We start from the raw sequence: 13,333 nt of genomic DNA on the forward strand, positions 1-13,333 counted from the left end.
CAGCCCAAGTCAATACAGGTAACTCAAAATCTAATACGTTGCGTCCATATCCAGCTTTTCTGGACACGAGAGATTAGTTCGCATGAGTGTCACCACGTGACGTGCTGACCTTACACTTTTTAACGTGGTGACGCAGTGATGACGTCAACAAAACAAAAATAAGGTAACTAAAGGCTATCCCTGCACACTGAACTTTGCCACAGTGCTTGTCCCACTGGCGTTAGCAGTGTTCTTGATAAAGCGTAGCCGCTCGTCGGCTGGAAATGACTTATCATCCTAGGAGTGTTTGGTCGCGACGAGCGATGATTGATTCTGGGCTTTTAGCCGGTGTTTTTTTATTTTTATTCAAATAATTTTTGATGCTACGGAGTAAACAACCTATAGTAATCATCGGAAGCACTCCATGGCAGCGCTTCTTGAGTCGGCAAACATTCTTAACGAGCGAACATGGCACAGCTTCTAGGAGAAATGCCGTTGTGGACAGCTTTGGAATTTGAGCTGATTTCATTAAGCTGCCCTCAATTATTTCCCTACCTACTTTGCTAGCAGCACTCATGGGCTACCACAGCAGCGGCAAATCGAAATGTGCTTAACTGTTAAGATATATATGCGGATATGTTGGTTTTGCCCCTTAGGCAAAAGGCACGACACAAGAAGTGTGCAAGCTGTCTATGTGTCGTCGTCCGGTAGCATGCTATGGCCGAAGCTGCTCGCATTATTATTAGTCACAATTATTGGCCACCGGACCATGTACACCTTTCGGTAGGACATGTATAGTACTTGCAGTTAGTTCCCAAAGTACTCTCCTGTTATGCTTATCCAGGTGCATGAAGGAACACCGCTATTTAAAATTATTGTGCAGTAATATATGCGGGATTTGTATTTTCTCCATACTGTCTACCATAACGCCGTTCCACATTCACAATATAGCTGCAATGCAGACTACCAGATATCGAGCGCCATAAAGGTTACCAACTTACTTAAAGACCTCGCGCACAACTGCTGACACTTACTTGTATTCAAGAGTTGTGCGTCTGCTAAGGACATCCTCAAACAATGTTAAATAAAGAATTATGGGGTTTAACATGCCAAAACCACAATCCGATTATGAGGCACGCCGTAGAGGGGGATTCCGTAATAAGTTGGACCACGTAGGGTTCTTTAACGCGCGCCTAAACCTAAGTACACGGGTGTTTTCGCATTTCACCCCCATCGCAATACGGCTGCCGTGGCTAGGATTCGATCCCGCGACTTCGTGCTTAGCAGCCGAACACCATCAACTAAGCAACTACGGCGGGTAAGGAATGTTGGCAGTTCGAGGAAGGCGACACTGTTGGAGAAGTATGGGAGAGGCCTTTGCCCTGCAGTGGGCGTAACCAGGCTGCTGCTGCTGCTGCTGCTGCTGCTGCTGATGATGATGATGATGATGATGATGATGATGACACTGGGCACGTGAGACAATTTGGTCCCCATCCTCACTGCGCGAGAACCGGTACGAGCCGTCGAAGAATGACACCGATTGTATTTAATGTGATGGAGTCCGCGTCCAATGTTTCAGACCCGGATCAGCCGGTAACGATTGACGACCAGCCACATCGCTTATACGTGCAGTCGCCTGACAGCTGCCGGGCGCTAGCATCAGCCACGACCTACTGAACCTCTAAAAACACTTGCCGACAGTATCGCCTTATTTCGCAACATCGGGTTTCAGCTAAACTGCTTGAACAGCCAATTTATTTCTCAAGATGTTTGGATACCCTATCAATGTTATGGTTTTCTTTATTTATAGGTCATCTTTTATATTTAAGCTAGTGCTGGTCCTGAGATTTCCAGCGGTTGAACCTTTTCCAAAATGCCGGCATTTTTTGTCGGCCTCTGTTCATATTTTGGAGGATACTTAATAGGCGTTGAAACCACAGCATGACCCCCTGACCACGCTGCTGAAAAGGTCATTTTATTTTCGTGGGGTCTCGTGCAAGCTTCTTTCTTGTTTCCGTTCATCAACCTCCTGATTTCCCTGCCACTTGTGTCCCATTTTGACAACTACGACCCCACGGAAGTTGGCAATGATGTAATGGCATTGTGATTGAGGCTGTTTAGATCAATTCGTTCCATTGACAACCCGCTAGCTTCGTGCCGCGGCCGCTTGGGGCGCTAGTTCGTACGTGTCCAGAAAAGCTGGATATAATTTTGTAAGAACGACGAAGTGGAGGAGAAAACGCGGACAAGTGTTAATCTAAAAATGAAATGGCCATTTTGATATCCCGAATTGTAGAAGAGGCATGGAGGCATATGCAAGATGTAAAAAAAATTGTTGGCTATTAAAAAAGTAATCTCGCCTCAGAATAGTGCTTCTCTGAGATCGTTGGCTGTACATAACAGAAATTCGTTTCCAGCCGGACACTCCGGATATGGACAGGAATGGACGACGACACACGCTGGACGATCAAATGAGCTTTTATTATTGATTTCCTACACTGTTTATAGCACAAGGTAGCCAATGCCTCTTTGTGTGCGTGTGTGCGTGTGCGTGTGCGTGTGTGTGTCATGGCGATTATCCAACTCAGGTTGAAATATCGCCTTTGCGCAAGTAGCCCTTTTCTTTTTCTGTTAGTAATATTGATGGTTTACTAACGCAAGATTTCCTGTTCCTGTCAATTGCCATGGCTTTTAAAATCTCGCGCGTCAGCTTGTCCTGACTTGTCCGTGTCAGAAAGTTCTAGTTTAAACCAATTCTGCTGATCTGGCGTCACATAGCGAATTCCGCCTCCTCCTTCAGAAAAGTGGAAGAGGAATGCATTGTTTGCGCCGCTATAACATCCTGTTAGGTCATTGCCAAGTTTCACTAAGTTTTTCATTGGTTGCTTTACATATCTGAACCACGGTGTAGCAGTGGTTGAGCTGTGCAGATCCGCAGTGGCAGTGTTTCTGACAGTAAAATCAGCTAAACATTGCACTGCCGTTCTGCTTAGTGTGAAACAAAACTGTAACATCAGTGTACTTCACAAGAAATTTTAAGATAAAGATCTCTGAACGGCTGTGTAAGTTTCAAACTTCTTTCTTTCACACGAAAGACACTCCACTATGTCAAGGGCTTATATTTTTTGCGAGATAAATTCCGAATCAATAAAAAATCTTCGTGAGCGATATGAAACAAGTTGAGCGAGAGACTCGCTGGAGTGGTCTAATTCGTCTTGCAGAATCAGAGGGAGACATTATAAGAAATAATGCAGACAGCACAATTGATTTATCCGATTCTACAGTGGTGCATACCGCAAAAGGACCAACACAAAATTGTGACGCGTCACCAGCGCTAGCGCTTATCCATGTTAAACGTATGAGGTATGTGACGCCTCTTTGTAACCACCCCATCATAATTGATTCCCTATATGCCGGACACATGTGCTTGAAGGTTCCTGCAACGTGTCTTCATCGCCTTTAATAATAAGAAGCTATTCAACAAGACATCATCTTGAATTGCTGACCGGCAATTATTTCCCACCACGCAGGCACTAACGTTAACAGCGTTACAGGGCCACCTTAACACAACGCAAATATAAAAACGCCAGAATTCGCCCTAGTTCCTCCACTAAACTTCGAGTTCAGTGGTGTAGTGTGATGGAAAAGCTGCTAAATGCACACCTAAATTATGTATTCTGTGGGTGACAAGTTATAAGCAAGAAAATTTGATCATTTCGCGTATACCAAGCTCCGAAAGCTTTTGCAGCTCGGGGTACCAACTACTTTGTACATCCACTGACAAAAAGATGCATATGCCATACGCAGAAAATACTGTCAGCGCTACAGCCAAGGGCGCCTTGCGGTCATGGGTATAGGTCACTAATCGTTGTTTCAAGAGCAGGATGCCAAAGTGACACCCTCCCCACTTGCCCAACCAAGAGCTATGAACGTGATCCCACGGCTCCGGTTGAAGTCAACCTATGTGGCAAAGAGTTCGGTCTGGATAATTTTTGCAGACTACGCTCACGCGTCTTCTGGTTTAAATTATAGGAGCAGGCGGCGCACTCCAAATACCATGGGGGCGATGACAGATCATGTTTTCTCAACACAATTTCTGCCTACGCAATCAACATCTACTTATTGATACAGGAAGCTGAATGCGGGGGATTTCTTACACAGAACGTGCTGTTCCATACGAGACCTAGTGTATTCTAATCCAATGCAACGTTTGGCTTCTCCTTTAGCGTCAACGTACCAGCTTCAAACTTGGCAGAGTTCTCCAATACGTTCAACTGCCCAACAAATTCAACTATGAACCGGAAACATCGCTGCACGTTCTGGTGAGACCTAGTCGCAGAGGACGAGAACACAGGACTATGGTGTGCAACTTTTGCAATCTTTCATACTTATTCGGAAAGCGCGACAACCGACGTATTGTTACAATAAAGTACACTGGGGACTTCCTGAGAAACTGTGTAACTTTCATGCAATATAACTCAAACAGCAGGTCAGACAACAATATGAGAGGAGGACTTGGGAAGGCGTTCCACCCACAAGTTTCAACACACAGAAAATTGTGCCAAATTGGTTACGCCATCAATGCACTATCACCCACAACAGTGCTAAGCAACCGGTATGCACCCCGCGGATGCAAAAATACCAAAGAGGTGTCGATCAGAGACGCTATGGCCGTCGTTTTTTTTTTTTAAATCGTGGTCTATATTAATTCACTTATTTCCCTCGGTGTACAAGTGAGGCATAACAGATACCAGAACTAGTTCTTGTGTCTGACTGCTCCATTTCTACTTCTGAGTCTGTTCTTGTCTTTATGGCTGTAGAACGTTTAGGCTTGCCACCACAATCAGTGCGGTAAACTGTCGTATACACAGCGCTTCGCGCTGAGATTCTCATCGCCGACAAAGAGCGGCGGTGATAAAATCTTGTTTTGCTTTTTTGTCCTATGTTCTCATCGACTCTATAGGCAGGGCTACGTTCCAAAATATTAACAGAGAAGAAATACGTAGGGAAAGAATGCGCCCATGCTTGCACGTGTCACTATGTTTTATTGCACGCCCATCTCTGTCCAGACATTTTGATAGCTTCGGGTCGAAGGTCGAAGTGCCTGTTTAAGTGCGAGAGGAAGATAAATGGTAAGCCGACGAGCCATGGGTGCTAAACACAATTGCCTGTACTTAGACAGCTTAAGGAACCTTTTTTTGCTACCTTTGTGTTTCCCCAGGATCTAAACTACGTCTAAGCCAGCTTGTTAAACTATATTTTAGGGTAGGAAAGATGTAAGGGCCCAGTCCTTGGGGAATTGCTTGGCACGTCGTTAGATACGGTAAAATAAAGCTTCTTTTTCAGTGACTTCCTGTCATACCTAACACGTACACGCAGTCATCATCTTACCAGTGTCTGCCGGATAAGGCTATGCTCGAAAGGACACTCTTTAGCAGTCCTCACTGCTGCCATTGGGTAGCAGTGTTCGGTGGCTTTCAGGGAGACGCTCAGTGTCTCACTGAAAGGAGTCGCATGTACCTCTGCTTGGCCAAAGAGCTCGAATAATGGAGAGCCGTTCCACTCAGTTTTCTCCTCTTCTATAAATGAAAAAAAAAATTTTTTTCTTACTGACTTCATCGGACCATTGCAACGTCGCCATCGATTGAAAAAAAATCAGCCCATAAATCATCACTTGAACGACGCTGTGTTGAAAGGTTCCTTTGCCGAAATTGTTCGCCTTTCGAGTTGTGGTGCGAGTTGGGGTAAATTACACATATTTTTATTTTTCTGCAGTATGTCACACAATTTACAACACATAGAATGTGGTAATGAACATATCTTTCGGCTACGCCTGCCTCGCGACAGCGCGCACGAGTGCGATGTGCATAGTGGAAAAAAAGCCAAAGAATGCTTGACCACAAGTCTCAACTGGCGCCTGACCGCAAACGTACTTCGAGGAAGTGAAGCATTTTTATATGGCACAGGTAAGAAAGAACAGCGCTAACAATAACATGAGTAAGACTAAATTGGTGAGACAGCTTTTTAAAATCTATGGTAGCATTACATTCTCAAGAAACAAGTATTGTTTTGGCGTATTGGTAATAAGCCATCACAAGACAACCTGTTGCAATTGAAGTTAGACCTCTGTTCTCTTTGTTTCTGCTCGCGCGTTGTATTTCGTGCCATTTCATTGCGCCTCGGCCTAAGAAAACGCACCAAACTGCAACAGCTACAGCTGAAATGTAGAATAATAAAAAAGCCGGCGTGTGGGAACATATCAGTATTTGCACAACACGCAAACTCCTCTTTCTGATGTTTTCGTTAGTTTGTGCGCCACGTAGAAATGGATAGCTGAAATGTTTTTATTTCCCCAACTGCCTCTAGTGTTTTTAAGAGGACATAGTGATCAGATATTTAGATTGGAGGGCTTAGAAGTAGCATGACCATCATTGTTATGATTATCACTAGCACCGTATCTATGTTCAAAGAAGCAGGCGCTTTCGCAAGATCTATGACCCCTGTTCTGAGTAAAGAATAGTTCTCCAATATCAGTTAATTTTGCCTAATCTTCTGTACCTGTTACTCCTTAGCAGAACTCGTTTTTGGCTATTTTCCGTTCCTCCGGCACCTCCTATGCTGCGAGTCACGCAAAGCAGTACAATTTAATGCAGGTTGGTAGGTGTCGATGTTCGAGTCCCAATTTGCTGTGTGATATCTTGCCTCCTATTCAAACAAGCACGTTTATGAAGATGAAGCTGCGATCAACTGACATGTCATATGGCTTAGGAACCGGACATGCTGATGGCAGGTTGACGACAGTGCCTATCTACCGCAAGAACCTTTTTATAAATGACTCATGATTTGCTGCAATACGTCACTAGAGCTGCTGCTGTGATCTATGAGTTTGCCAGCTAACCACGAATTAAACAGTGCCTCGGTATACAGTTCCTATGCGGAAAAGTGGTATCCTCAGCAAGAAGTGTGCTTGAAACAAACTTGCGTCCTTAAGATAATAATGAAGCTTTCGTTCGATGCAGTGGTTCAAGTTTATATATATATATATATATATATATATATATATATATATATATATATATATATATATATATATATATCTTCAGCCTGGTTACGCCCACTGCAGGGCAAAAGCCTCTTCCATACTTCTTCAACTACCCCGGTCATGTACTATATGTGGCCATGACGTCCCTGCATACTTCTTAATCTCATCCGCCCACCTAACTTTCTGCTGCCCCCTGCTACGCTTCCCATCCCTTGGAATCCAGTTCGTAACCCTTAATGTCCATCGGTTATCTTCCCTCTTCATTACATGTCCTGCCCATGCCCATTTCTTTTTCTTGATTTGAACTAAGATGTCATTAGCTCGTGTTTGTTCCCTCATCCAATCTGCTCTTTTCTTATCCCTTAACTTTACACCCATCATTCTTTTTCCCATAGCTCGTTGCGTCGTCCTCAATTTAAGTAGGAGCCTTTTCGTAAGCCTCCTGGTTTCTGCCCCGTACGTGAGTACTGGTAAGACACAGCTGTTATACACTTTTCTCTTGAGGGATAATGGTAACCTGCTGTTCATGATATGAGAATCCCTGCCAAACGTACCCCAGCTCATTCTTATTCTTCTGATTATTTCAGTTTCGTGATGCGGATCCGCGGTCACTACCTGCCCTAAGTAGATGTATTCCCTTACCCCTTCCAGTGCCTGGCTACCTATTGTAAGCTGCTGTTCTCTTCCGATAGTGTTAAACATTACTTTAGTTTTCTGCAGAATAATTTTAGACCCACCCTTCTGCTTTGCCTCCCCAGGTCAGTGAGCATGCATTGCAATTGGTCCCCTGAGTTACTCAGCAAGGCAATATCATCAGCGAATCGCAAGTTACTAAGGTATTCTCCATTAACTCTTATCCCCAATTCTCCCCAATCCAGATTTCTGAATACCTCCTGTAAACCTGTAAACACGCTGTGAATAGCATTGGAGAGATCGTATCTCCCTGCCTGACGCCTTTCTTCATTGGGATTTTGTCGCTTTCTTTATGGAGGACTACGGCGGCTGTGGAGCCGCTATAGATATCTTTCAGTATATTTACATACGGCTCGTCTACACCCTGATTCCTTAATGCCTCCATGACTGCTGAGGTTTCGACTGAATCAAACACACACACATATTATATATATATATATATATATATATATATATATATATATATATATATATATATATATATATATATATATATATTGCTCTACTCATTCCAAACTTGACTGTACACCCCTCCCCAATGTCTGCCAGACTCGCAACAATTTAATATGAAATTGGCTGGAGTTTCATATTGCGGTTTCTTTTTTCTTTCTCATTTGCTGGTGACGTACTTTGTCTTCTTCGCGTATTACTTGTAATTTCAAGATATTATAGATATTATTTCTGTATTTCTGCTCACGTTCCGTTATTGTGGCGCATTCGGGCTTACACTACTTAGTTATGACGCGTGTTATGCGCATCAAGGTGCCGTATTCCTGCTCCAACTACAAGTGAGCAGAGTACACAAAGGAACTACTTCCATGTCTCCATATCTCAGCTCTCTATCCCTTCTCTGATGGTGCTACGATTTCAAAATACAAATTTCTCCGAGAATGTCGCACGACGACGCGACTTCGAGAACACAGAAAATGGCCAATATTGTAGATTTTCAGAAAACTGTCAGCACAACATCAGCATTTCGTGCATCCTTTGCCACTCACTCCATCCTGCACAGAAGTAGCGCGGAGGCAACAGCCTGTGCATAAGGATAAACACATGACAAGAGCTTTCTGACGACTGTTCATTTGCCTTGACAGGTTCCCATTTGTTAACAGCCTTCGCTGTCCATTTCTCATTATGCTGCTTCACGAACAAGTCCAATTGTAAAGCTTTTAAATGTTCGAAATACGGCAAATTATTCACATGCGATGACGTATCAGCTACCAAAAAATACGGATGGCTACCAAACGAAGATCGTGCGTAAAACTTTCTTAAAATGGGTCTTCTTATTTCATCACGCAAGCGATAATTTGATCTTATGGAGGCGGCGAAGACAACACTCCTTCCCATTTTCTTTGAAGGCCCACTTAACTAAACGGCTACTTTTTGGGGAGAATTGCTCGGTGAGCAGCAGCTAAAAGAGAAGCACCGTTTTTGAAGACCACAGCACTTTCATCACCCGCGAATTAAGACCAAAATATTCAAATAACTTCGTACTTTCACCAGCTCACTATCAGCTCAATGTATACGTATCGAACACCCGAACGAATAGCGAACGTGAAAAAGAAATTACAAGCTGGACCATTCAAAGGCGTTGCAGCTGGTTCTTTTGACGGCTGCTATACCTACAAGTTAAAAGGGATTTTATGGCGCTGCTATTTAGGGCATAAAAGGCTAGAACGGTTATGGCAGCCAGGTGTTCTCAAACTGAGTGGAGGGTAACAGCTGCGTGCTACAAAAGCAGGAAAAGCATTTTCAAGCCTACAATACGGAATGAAAGAAAGCAACTAATGGTCGTCAATACCACAACCACCAGCGAACTTGCTATAAAATACCCGATTCATGTGACCAAGAAAAAGCCTGGCACACCAACGTTCCGTAAGAGATGTTTTCTCAGTAGGACGGTGCGACGCTTCAAGGAGCTGTCATCTTGGTTTCCGTCGATTGTTTTTCCTCCAGCATAGGAGCCGCAGGCGAGTAACAATACATCAGAAGCTGTAATATAACGTTCGCGATTCTTAAGGGCAAAGACGACTTATGTCCAGAATATATTCAGAAGTCGTCCTCGGCTAGGGATACACGGGTAGTTCTACTCTCTTTTCATACAAGCTGCATGCAGTGATCAACAATGGCCGAACAAGAAAATCCCCAATCTGGAGTTAAATATTACACAATGGGATTCGTTCTTGTCTTCGACTCGTCCCATGGGACGATAAGGCTCCTTGACAAAGATTAGTCATGCATGACAAAAACAAGTCCACTTGTCGAAACATTGCCTCCACGCTAAGGATTCTACGGTTTCACTGTTTACGATTTCTTCATGTTCCGGTGGACCGTTTCTCTTTATGGAAAAGTATACGCAAGGAACACAGCATCACTAAAACGAGCAGCTCAAAAGGCTCGCGCAGCTTACACCATGCATTTCCTCAATCCTGTCCATAGCATGAACCTTCAGAGCTGCGTGCAGTAAAGGACATCCTTACATTGCCCAGTACTCAAAAAAGGCTTGGCAAGCAGCGCTCCAGCAGCCTTTGATCCTGATAGTACCACGTGCGCCAGCTGGAACGCTTAGCCCACTTTCTGAAGCCACACAAATTACGAAGCAACAACTTTGAACCGACAAGTTTGGCTCAATAAAAATGCTTGAAACAGGTAGTAGAGCACGTCGTGGCAGTATGAGCTGCTCTGAATTTCCAAAATTCGAACTCGAAACAGAACCACAGGCGGCCATATACAACCCTACTTTTTTGCATAGTGCAGAAGTGGCAGCCGGCACACACTTCCAAGTGCAATCGTAACATTTTAGAAATTATGAAGCACACTGTATGGAACAATGCTCATAAAACTGTTTCTATAAATACTTCAGATAGAGTTTGACGTACGCGCAGTGAAGTACAGTGCGAGTAGTGTTGTTCGTCTACATTGAGCTTCTGGGGCTGGTTAACATCAGGCACTTCTTAAAGTCCCTGTGGTGTTCGCCGTCACCGTAAGTATTTTTACAGGCAATTCGATTGAGCTAGTTAGTAAAATAACCTAGTAACAGACAGTATGAAATTGACAGGGAAACAGGAAAAAGACAAGGACTAGCGCTCCTGTTGTTGATGCTGTGTTCTCTGCCAATTCAGTGCCGCCTATTACCACGCAGGTTTTTCAATTAATGTTGTGTCAAGGCGGAAAGGAATACTGTGTGTGTCGAGCAAAGTTACTCAAATTGTAAAGAAGCGTAGAAATACTGTGTCATGTATAGTCGCTTGTCTACCGTGAAGAGTTTAATAAATGAGTTATTTTGTATGCTGGTCACAATATGTGGTTTGTCAAAATGACAGGCACGTGAAGAACTTGGGACCACCATGGTTTAAAATTAAATAACTTTATGGTGATGATAGTGGATACTATGGTTGGCGCTCATAAAATCGCAAGGGACGGCTCCTAATCGATGGATAGATTTAATGTAATGTTTAACATTCAGCGATTGAGCCGTTACCACGTCAATTATGGCCCCTACCTCTCCGAAAACGAAGAATAGAGAAACTACCTACAACGGCCGCCTCCACAACGTAAACGTGGAAGAGCGCAGGCTGGCGAAAATGCACTATGAGTGAATATTCGAATGTGTAAACAGTTAAAATATTATTCACAATGTAAGATTTATGACATTCCCGACTAGTTTCCATGACTTTGTGGTAATTCGTACACATTACATGGCGAAAGTGGCACTTCCTAATATCGTAACTAAAAGGCACTACAGGGAAAATTGGTTTTTAATTGAATATTGGGCCCATGCGTGGACTTTTCTAGAGCTGCTTAATTTCTGCTTTTGTATTTCGAGAGTTTCTAATTACTACACTGAATTCGCCGAATTACATTCAAGTAACTTTTTCTCCAGACGACTAAATGTTTTATTATTAATCGGCAAATGTGCAAAAATCTACACTAAATACCGAATGAGTTAGCGTTCAGAGCACATCTTTTAAACGCCCAGGGTTTGTCATTAGTACTTTCTCATCATCAAGTACTGTTATTTTGTCCTATTCAGTAGTCTGTCCAGCTATAAGATCTGATAACCCTGGTGACGCTTTGATGACTTGACCTAAACATTTTCCGCACAATACAACATCCTGAGATTGCGGGATAACGAGGTTTGCTAGAATAATTTATTGCCAAACGCTACCAAAATTTAGACTGGGCTCATTCATTCAGACTAGGCGCATTATAGAAAATCCACCCAGAATCATTTTCGCATAAGAAACACTACAGTTACGGAGTGAGAAAAAAGCCGCCAAGCTTTACTAATAGAAAGGGTTCCATTACTTCTCTTTCTTTTGTTCCCTTTATACCAGGAAAAGCTATGTCACGTATACATCTCATTATATCAACCTGCCTTTTATCCTCGGTGTGCCTGGATGCTTTGAAATCAACAAAGATGAAGAATGACAAAGGCAAGTTCCTGAAACATCGAAACATCGGCATTTGATACCAAGATCTAATACTGCTTTTAGCAGTGCGATACGTTATCGTTCAAATTGGAATACTAACGCAATCAAAACAGCAGCGAGAGATCAGAAAGGAAAAGCTTCCCCTGTAGCGCTGACTGCGTTTTTGGTAATGTACAGCTGCAGCTGCCTCGGTCACTACATTGGGGGCTCTCTCAATTACTATATCAAGTTTTCTCCGTGCTTTCTTTTTCTTTTCTGATAAGCAGAAAGGGACGCAACAGATAGCAGTATGAAGGAGCACAGTTGTCAAAGCAATGTCAACATGCGATGTGCAATCAATATACACGAGTTATGTAAAGTTGAGCAGTGTTATATGTTGCTTTTCTATAATGCCGCACCCTTTTTTTATACAGTGCGCAAAGGTCTGGCGTGCCTTAAGATGTTCAAATTGAAAAGGTGGTTGCTGCGGACCTTTAAATTTTCCCGTGCCAGCTTACTCTGATGTTTCAGATTCTGACTGCATCGCCAAGCTCCAGTCTAAGCAGTCAAGAACTCAAGGACTCAAACTATAAACTTTTGAGAACATTTTTTTTTCTCAGTTAAACCGACCCGAACGCTAGAACACGCGTTAAAATTAATTACGTTATACAGACGTGTAGGCGCTGTGGTTTAGACATAAGGTTCAAGTAAGATACGTTTGACCTTCATTTTTTTTTCTGCTAAGATTATTATTGACCATTTTTCTGCCGGAAGAAGGAAAAATTAAGTTAATAAATATACACTACAATTATTACCTGCTTACAACTTTCTCTTTACTTTTCTTTCAAAATATATTTTATCCGAGCTAATTACTACGGCACAAGTATTTAGTTCTACTTATGATATCTTGGTAATTATGGTATCTTGGTATATTACAGTATTTGCATAACTTGATACCCAAAATATTCCCCATTTCAATCGTATTACGTTAAGAAAAAGTTTGAGTATCAGAACTTTACCTGAATATAAGTTCCCTTTCATCTTGTCTTCCGGTTTAGGCAAATACAGCGTCTGTGACACTAAGGTGTGCGTTCAACGAGGTAAGGTATACAACCTTTCTCCATTCCTCTTTGCGTGATACCTAAAAATGCTTTAGCACCCGCCGTGGTTGCTCAGTGGCTGTGGTGTTGGGCTGCTGAGCACGAGG

This window comes from Dermacentor variabilis, chromosome 10, assembly GCF_050947875.1.
Source record: "Dermacentor variabilis isolate Ectoservices chromosome 10, ASM5094787v1, whole genome shotgun sequence".
Classification (NCBI taxonomy): Eukaryota; Metazoa; Arthropoda; class Arachnida; order Ixodida; family Ixodidae; genus Dermacentor; species Dermacentor variabilis.